The following is a 7,776-nucleotide window of genomic DNA, read 5'->3' on the forward strand; positions in this document are numbered from 1 at the left end:
TTTTTTTTTTTTTTGGCAGAACCGGGGATTGAACTCAGGCCCTTGCGCTTGCCAGGGAAGCACTTATTCTACTGAGCCATCTCCCCGGCCCCCACCCTACTTTGTAAGGTTAGGAATTGGCAACCGTATGCTTCCCTTCACTATTCCCACTTCCACATGCTAATCTCACTTCCTGTATTTTCTGTCTCTGATTGCTCTATTTTCTAGATTTTCTTAACTTTATCTTCTAATGAGCTCTTAGATTTACTTTAGCAACTATATTTGTAATTATAATCATTTTATCTGATCACTAACATTTTGTTTTATAGAATTTTAAAGATTTAGGACACATTCACAGTCACCAGGTTCTAGGTGCTCTGAAATCTCACTTGTGACTGGCACAGAGTGTGGAGAGGCTGGAGGGGGTGGGAGTAACTGGGGTTCTGGACTATCAACTGTTTGCAGCCTAGTATGGGCAGTATTCACCCAGAGCCAGGGGAGTGGTGAAGAGGCTGCTGTACCTCAAGGAGACCTTTCAGCTGGCTCAGAAGCTGCATCTACTACACCGACAAGAGACTGAAAAGACCCTTTAGAAGGCGTTCAAAGTCCCAGAAACCCAGTAAGATAAGCCTGGCCAGCCCAGTCAAGAGGCCCCAGGACACACTATGGGAAACACCTTACAGGTCCAGTGACCTTGACCTTAGAGTGCACCTTAAAGACTGGGAACAATTTGACCCTAACTATCTGAGAAAAGAGAAGCTTATCTTCTATTGCAATGCTCTTTAGTTCCAGTGAAAACTAGGAAATGGCAAGAGATGGGCATACATGGCAGTCTAAATTATAGTTCTATTTTTCAGTTAGAACTTTTTTGCAAAAGGCAAGACAAGTGGTGGCAAATCCCTTGTGTTGAGGCTTTTATGACCATATTTTTGAAAAGGTTCAAGATAGTCTAGATAGGTATCTATCTTCCAAGGAGAGAAAGGCAAGGAAAAAGAGGCAGCTAAGGAAAAGGAGTAGATATCACTGATTATCCTGTCCTCAGATGCCCAACCTGTCTCTCAGGAGAATATAGCTCTCCTACCTGTTCAGTGGAAACAATCGTACTAGGTGGTCTCCTTGATCTCCTATAATCCACCAGCCAGTAAATTGGTTCCATCTTCTCCAAATGACTCAGAATCTCCACCAGAGGCTAGCTCCTCAGAGAGACTCCATACTGCCCAGCCCCTCCCTATCTCCTCAGGCAGCTTGCAGCCCCTCAGGACATACTAGAATTAGAGTTTCTTATTCTTCCAATTCACCTCTCAGCCTGCTCCTAAAAGAGATGCCAGGAGTAGAAGGTACTACTTGAGTTCAGGCTCCTTTTTAGAAGCAGATACCCAGGGCTGGAGAGATGGCTCAGTGGAATAAGTGCTTCCCTGGCAAGTGCAAAGGCCTGAATTCAATCCTTGGTTCCACCAAAAAAAAAAAAAAAAAAAAAAAAAAAAAAAATCAGATACCCAACAATGGAAAGAAGGGCTAGGCTGATTTTCAGAAGATTTTGGTAGGCTTGCAGATGGGTTTCAGACTTGGACCCTGGCTTTTGACCTGTAATGGTGAGAGGTCCAATTTATCTTGGTCACTTGCTATACCTGGTATAGAGGAAATCACCCCAGAGAGGTTGTTATTCCTCCAAAAGAACCAAACTGAAACTACAATACTGGTGGTAAATTAAAAACTAGGTCTAAAACGATAACTTCTCTTATCATGGGATTAAAAAGATAGATCAATCCTGATCTATCTTCCAAGGAGGGACAGGTACTAGTGTGACTTTATTTCTTTAATCAGCCCCAGATACCTGGCACAAATTACAAAATCTTTTTTTTTTAATTATTTATTGTGTGTGTGTGTGTGTGTGTGTGTGTGGCCAGCTCAGCCCACCAGGGGGCGGGGCTGGCTGGCATGTGGTGCTGGGGGATTGAACTGCGGTCCCTGTGCTTTGCTTAGCTTAGCTTGTTCTAAGTAGGTGCTCTAGACCACTGAGCCATCTCACCAGCCCACAAAATCTTGAAATGGGTCCACTACCCATAATGATTGAATTTTTGAACAAATTCTTTCCTGTGTTTAGCAATTAGGACCTAGGTGAAGATAAAAGGAAACATGCCAAAGTTATAACTGTTGTAATTGGCAATGCTTTAAATGCACCCAAGTTGTCCAAGGGAAAACCCAAAGCCAAGCAAAGAAAAATCTCCTGCTTTAAATGCAAGGAAACTGGACACTGGACAGTCAACTGTATCAACTAGGTCCCACTACCCAGGTCCTGATGTCTGTGCCAGGCAGCCAATGTGCCTGACTCATAGCACTGGAGGACTGATTGGCCTGGTTCCCAGAAAAGGGTGAGGCAGCCAAAACCCTCACCTCCTCCTCTCATGAGGAGGACTCAAAGGGCCTTGAGGTACCTACAGTGCTGCTGTCTCTGGAATATCCATCTTCTGTGAGGAAATTTGGGTGACTCTAGACGTTATGGGATAGATCCAGGTCCACCTGAACTACCCAAAGCAAAATACCACCCAAAGGAAGAAAGTTACTCCTGTAAACCTGAGACTCTTCTCAAAAAGGAGGATGCTGATATTACTCCAAGGTACAGATAAATAGAATCACTGATGACCACTAATCTACCATCATTTAAATAGGTGCTCATATTAGGACTCTTGTTTTTAGTTAGGTTGTAATACAGGTAAATTTGCCAGTCTGTAGCTCCTAGTTTCTTGGTAGCTAATATGTGGAAATGTCTAATGGCTAGATCTATGATTGTTCAAGATATATTTTGTCCTGTTAAATTTATGTATTTGGTACAGGGTCTCACTATACAGCTTGGGCCCATGCAATAATCCTCCGGTTTTCAACCTTTCCAGTGCTGGGATTACAGGTGTGTGCCACCATGCCTGGACTTGCTCCCTGGCTCAGTGCATCCAAAGGCGGAGCCAGTGGGCCATATGGTACCTGTGCTTGCCTAAACAGGCACTTAGTCTACTGAGCTATCTTTTCGGCCCTTGATTTCTGTCATTGAACAGGCATCTCAACAGTTCACGCTTAGGAACTCTTCATTGTTGTTGGACAGTTATTTTCTCTTTTTTTTCTTCAAGCCAGCTTGTGGGTCACAGCACCCCAACATATTGATTGGAAGGAACATAATCTTCAGGAGGTAGGACCTACTTTCAGCTGGACATAGCTGTATCAAGCCAGAGAGTGCCACACCCTCACCAACCCATAAAGAATTATGGCGATTTATATCTCTGGGGGAAATGAGACAGGCAATTAGGCTTGGCCAACCAGCTGGGCAACTGGACATGCCCTCTCAAGCATGGAGATCTAGGACATGGGTGTCCAAGGCTTGTACCTGGAATCAATCAACAGATGCAGTCTTCAGTTCTTCTGGCATGAGATCAAACAGGTTTTTGATACAATGGCCTACATGCCAGTCTAAGGGTTGGGGGATAAAAAGCTCTCACCCATTAACCTCATGCTTGCCAGGTAGGCACTGTACCAATGAGTTATAGCCCAGGAACTGTAATTTTTTTTCTTATAGTATCATTTGGCTTTGGTATTAAGATAATGCTGGCCTTACAAAATGTGTTTGGAAGTGTTTCCTCTGCTTAAATTTTTGGAAGAGTTTGAGAAGAATTGGAATTAGTACCAGAGAAATGATCTAATCCTCAGTTTTTCTCTTTTGGGAGGTTTTATCATGGCTTCTGTTTTATTTATTACTAACCTGGTTAAATTTTATGTTTCCTCTTTATTTATGATTTTATTTGCTCTGATGTTCTTAGTCTGGGTAAAGACTAAATAGCTTTATGTTTTAAAGGATAAGCAATTCTTAATTGTTTTTCTAGTGTTTATTTCATTTATTTGCATTACAATCTTTATTCTTTCTTTGTTTCTAGTAATTTGAGGCCTATTTTTTCCTAGTTCCTTAAAATGTGAGTTTAAGTTTCTTATTTGAGATTTTAATCTTTTCAGTATTCTTTTTAATGTAGGAATTCATTGCTATAAACTTCCTTGTTAGAACTACTTTTGCTGTTTTGCTCAAAATAAGGCTGTCAATCAAGAAATGGATTAAAAAGATGTGTTATTATTACACAGTGAAGTACTATTCAGCCATAAGTAAGGATAAATGTGAGACTTTTATAGGTAAATGGATGCAACTTGAGACCATATTCATAATGAAATAAATTAGACTCACATATGTAGCCATCAGATTGTCTCCTTGGTGTGAGAAACTGAAAGCCTTAATAAAGTCTGAAATGTGCAATAGATATCGAGAAATGTGAAGAAATTGTTCAAAAGGAAATAGGAACTAAGATGGGAGAAACAAGAAAGGATGGAAGAAAAAAGGTGAAAAATACAAGTCAGTTATACTAAAACTTCATTAAAAAGGAAGATTTGTGCTAATATTGATTAGAAAAAATTTATGCCCATGTCTTATACTCTGAGCAACTACTTTGAAAATCAGAATATACGATGTATTACCTATTGTTATACTTCTATTATTTTGTTAGGACATTTTGTTGTACCTTAATTCCTTTCTTTCTTTCTTTCTTTCTTTCTTTTTTTTTTTTTTTTTGTATTTTAGAGAAGGGTCTACAGAGTGTTCAGGGTCTCACTTCTAGATCAGACTTGTAGTGATCCGCCTGTTTACAGCCTCCCAAGAGCTAGGATTACAGGCATGTGCCACCAAGCCTAGTCTCAATCACTAAATCAGCCTGCCCCGGGGGCAGGCCCAGCACAGCAGGCCCAGGGATTGAACCTCTGGTCCCTAATCTGCTGAGCTATTTGGCTGGCCCTTGTTTTACCTTTATCCTATAAAATATAAAAATAAGGCAGGAGAAGTGATTGGCTGTGGACTGAGTTTGTCAGTTATCAGCAGTGCTTCAGAGTGTTGGATGGGAAACAGCCTCATTAGTTATCTTACCCTTCTCTAGATGGGGCTAATTCCATGCAGAAGAGTCAGCCAGCTTTTTGCTACAGTGGTGACTACCTAGGTGCTGAGCAGTCCACTTTTTAGGGTAAGGGAGTGCGAGGGCAATTATGATTGACATTAATTTTCTTTTTAAAAATTTCTTTTAAAGAGAGTACAAAATAGTATTAAAACAGAAAAATTACAAATGATACATAATTTCACTAAGTTGAATATGAATTTCACATTATTTGTTGTATTGCATAGGGTTACCTTCAAATCAGTTGTTCATGCTACATATATCTATATGCATGCAAAATTGGAAGAAGGAAGAAAAAAGAACTATGTGAGCAGTTAAGAGGGGAAAAAGGCAAAAGAATTGAAAAAAGGAGACAAAACAAATTAAGATGAACTGCTCCTTCCCATAGGCCAGTATAAGTCATCCTGCCTACGTACATAGATATATTTCTCCCCCCCCCTTGTCCTTCTAATTTAGACTAATTTTCAAATAGTTCTCCGTTTTTAATTCTTATAGTATGTTACTTCTTTCCTGTTGCTGTTTTCTGAACATCTCTGTTTCGGCAAGGCCAGTTTTCTCAGCTTCTTTACACATCACTTAATTAGCTTCTTGTGGCTATAATAACAAATCACCATAAAGAAAACAGTTTAAAACAAAAATAAAATATTCTTTCGTGCATCTGGACTCCACAAGTAAAGAAAACAACAACAACAACAAACAAAAAGTTTTAAGCAGATCATGGTTCATTCAAAGACTCTAGGGAACAATATGTTCCTGATGTTACCCATCACATTTTACCCATCTGATGGCTTTGACAATCCTTTGCTTGTAGCCAGATCTCTCTAACTTCTGCTTCTGTGCCTTTTGTCTTACTTATGTGTCATCTCTGGATTATTTCTATAAGGATTGTTACCATTGAATTTAGAGCCCACTCAGAAAATTTGAGATAATCTGGACACCTTTAATTTATATCTGCAATAAATATATTTCCCAAATGAGGTAACATTCACAGGCACCTGGGAATAAGACTTTGGACATATCTGTAGGTGCCATCATTCAACACACTATAGCATTCCTCTAACTGCTTAATCATCTATTTAAGAAATTTGTGCATGTAGTTTGTGCCTGTATTCCCAGCACTCTGGAAGGCTAAGGAGAATAAGCTGTTTGAGCCTTGTCTGCACAACTTACTGACTTATCAAAGCTGTGTCACAAAACAAAGAAAATACAATAATCTTTGAAAAGGGCTGAGTAATGTAGCTCAGTGTGAAGGCCATGAGACCAATCCCCATTACTGCAAAATTAAAGGAAAGAAAGAAAAAAAGAGAGAAATTTGATGTCATTTTTTGTCTACTAAGAGCTTACTTTCTGTCTCCAAGTAATTTCACATATTTTCTCTCTGTCTCTGTCTGTCTCTATCTCAATCTTGATCAACAGAGAGATAAATTATACATATGTAAATATATATAGACACACAGGTATGTGAGTATGTGTTTCCTATACGACCAGTTGCTGGTTTATTGAGAAGAAAGGACATAAGTGTATTTAGTCAGTCACAGTTTTGGCTATGGCTCATATAGTTTGCTTCACAAGAGTCAAATTAAGCTGAAGCCTGAGAGAATACAGAGTAGAGCAGGTTATGTAAAAGAGTTCAAATAATTATTTTTCCTTTTAATATTTTTCAATCTGTTCCACCATGCCCCCAAAATGTTCAAAATTTTCCATGTTTTCAGGGTAACAATAAATATTCAACAATTTATCTGATACCTTGCATTTAGAATAGGAACAAAGAGAAGGAAAAAAATGCAAATAAAGCCTTTGTAAATAAGGAGGAAAAGAGGGGTTAAAGGAAGGGGAGGGGACTGGAAAAAGAAAGATGAGTATCTTAGGTACAGGTACAAATTTCCTATGTTGAATGTGAATATATATGTGTGTGTATATGTATACACACACACACACACACACACACACACACATATATATCTCCAATAAAATTAATTTAAAAATAAGATACAAACAAAGTGATAGAAAGTAACTGTTTTTAATTTACACAAATCTGACCCATATGATATTTTCCTGGCTGTTATCTTTTCAAATATTTTAACTTCTTTCCCATGGTTATGACTGTAATTTCTAACTAGTGGTAGTAAGAGATGGCATATATGCTACAACCTTGCTGGGGACATGGTCACTAATCAGTAATATCATTTGTTCTTAGCTGGTCACTTAGAAAAGCAAGTTTTGAGGCTCAAAACTGTTAGAAAAATTCAGTATTCTCACCTGCATGGAAATGGAAGCTAAAGCAGGAGAAGTGGATCAGGAAGGTATTTGCTCAAAGGCCCATTTCTCTTCTTTCTTGCTGTTCAAACTTGTTCTGTTGTTCATCTTCTATGTAGCAATGGGCTCAAGGGAAGTGACTCAGATTTTCTAGCTCAGAGAGAAAGATAGTTACTCTTAGGTAATCATGATAGTTTTATTCTGTTTTTCAGAGATCAGTTTAGGAAGAGTCACGTGATCCTTTTAGCCAACGAAAGATAAGGGGATGTGGGCTGTGGTCGCTTCTCAGAAAGCCTTGCTCTTCGCAATAAAAAACGCACTTTATTCTGACTCTGGATGTGGGTGAGGAAGTGATGTCTACAGCTGTTACATCCACTTAGGCTGTGAGAAGAACTTGCATAAATTGTCAAGCCAAGAGGTTAATATGGCAGAATAAGAGAGTGGCAAGAATCTGGTCCTTGGTGTTGAGCTGGAAAATTAGCCAATTCTGTAACTCCCTGGATTAGCAAGGCTTTGCCAGAGAAACACGAACCCTGGGATATATCTATATCTATATCTATATCTATAT

General features: G+C 39.1%; 1 protein-coding gene across 1 annotated transcript in view; it reads right to left on the reverse strand.

The window, feature by feature from the left end:
• The window catches only part of LOC111815985 (jouberin-like), a 68,668-nt gene that overhangs the window by 60,543 nt on the left and 349 nt on the right, over positions 1–7,776 (reverse strand). The window lies entirely within an intron of this gene.

Source organism: Octodon degus, unplaced genomic scaffold (assembly GCF_000260255.1).
Source record: "Octodon degus isolate 3935 unplaced genomic scaffold, OctDeg1.0 scaffold00024, whole genome shotgun sequence".
In the NCBI taxonomy this organism is placed as follows: Eukaryota; Metazoa; Chordata; class Mammalia; order Rodentia; family Octodontidae; genus Octodon; species Octodon degus.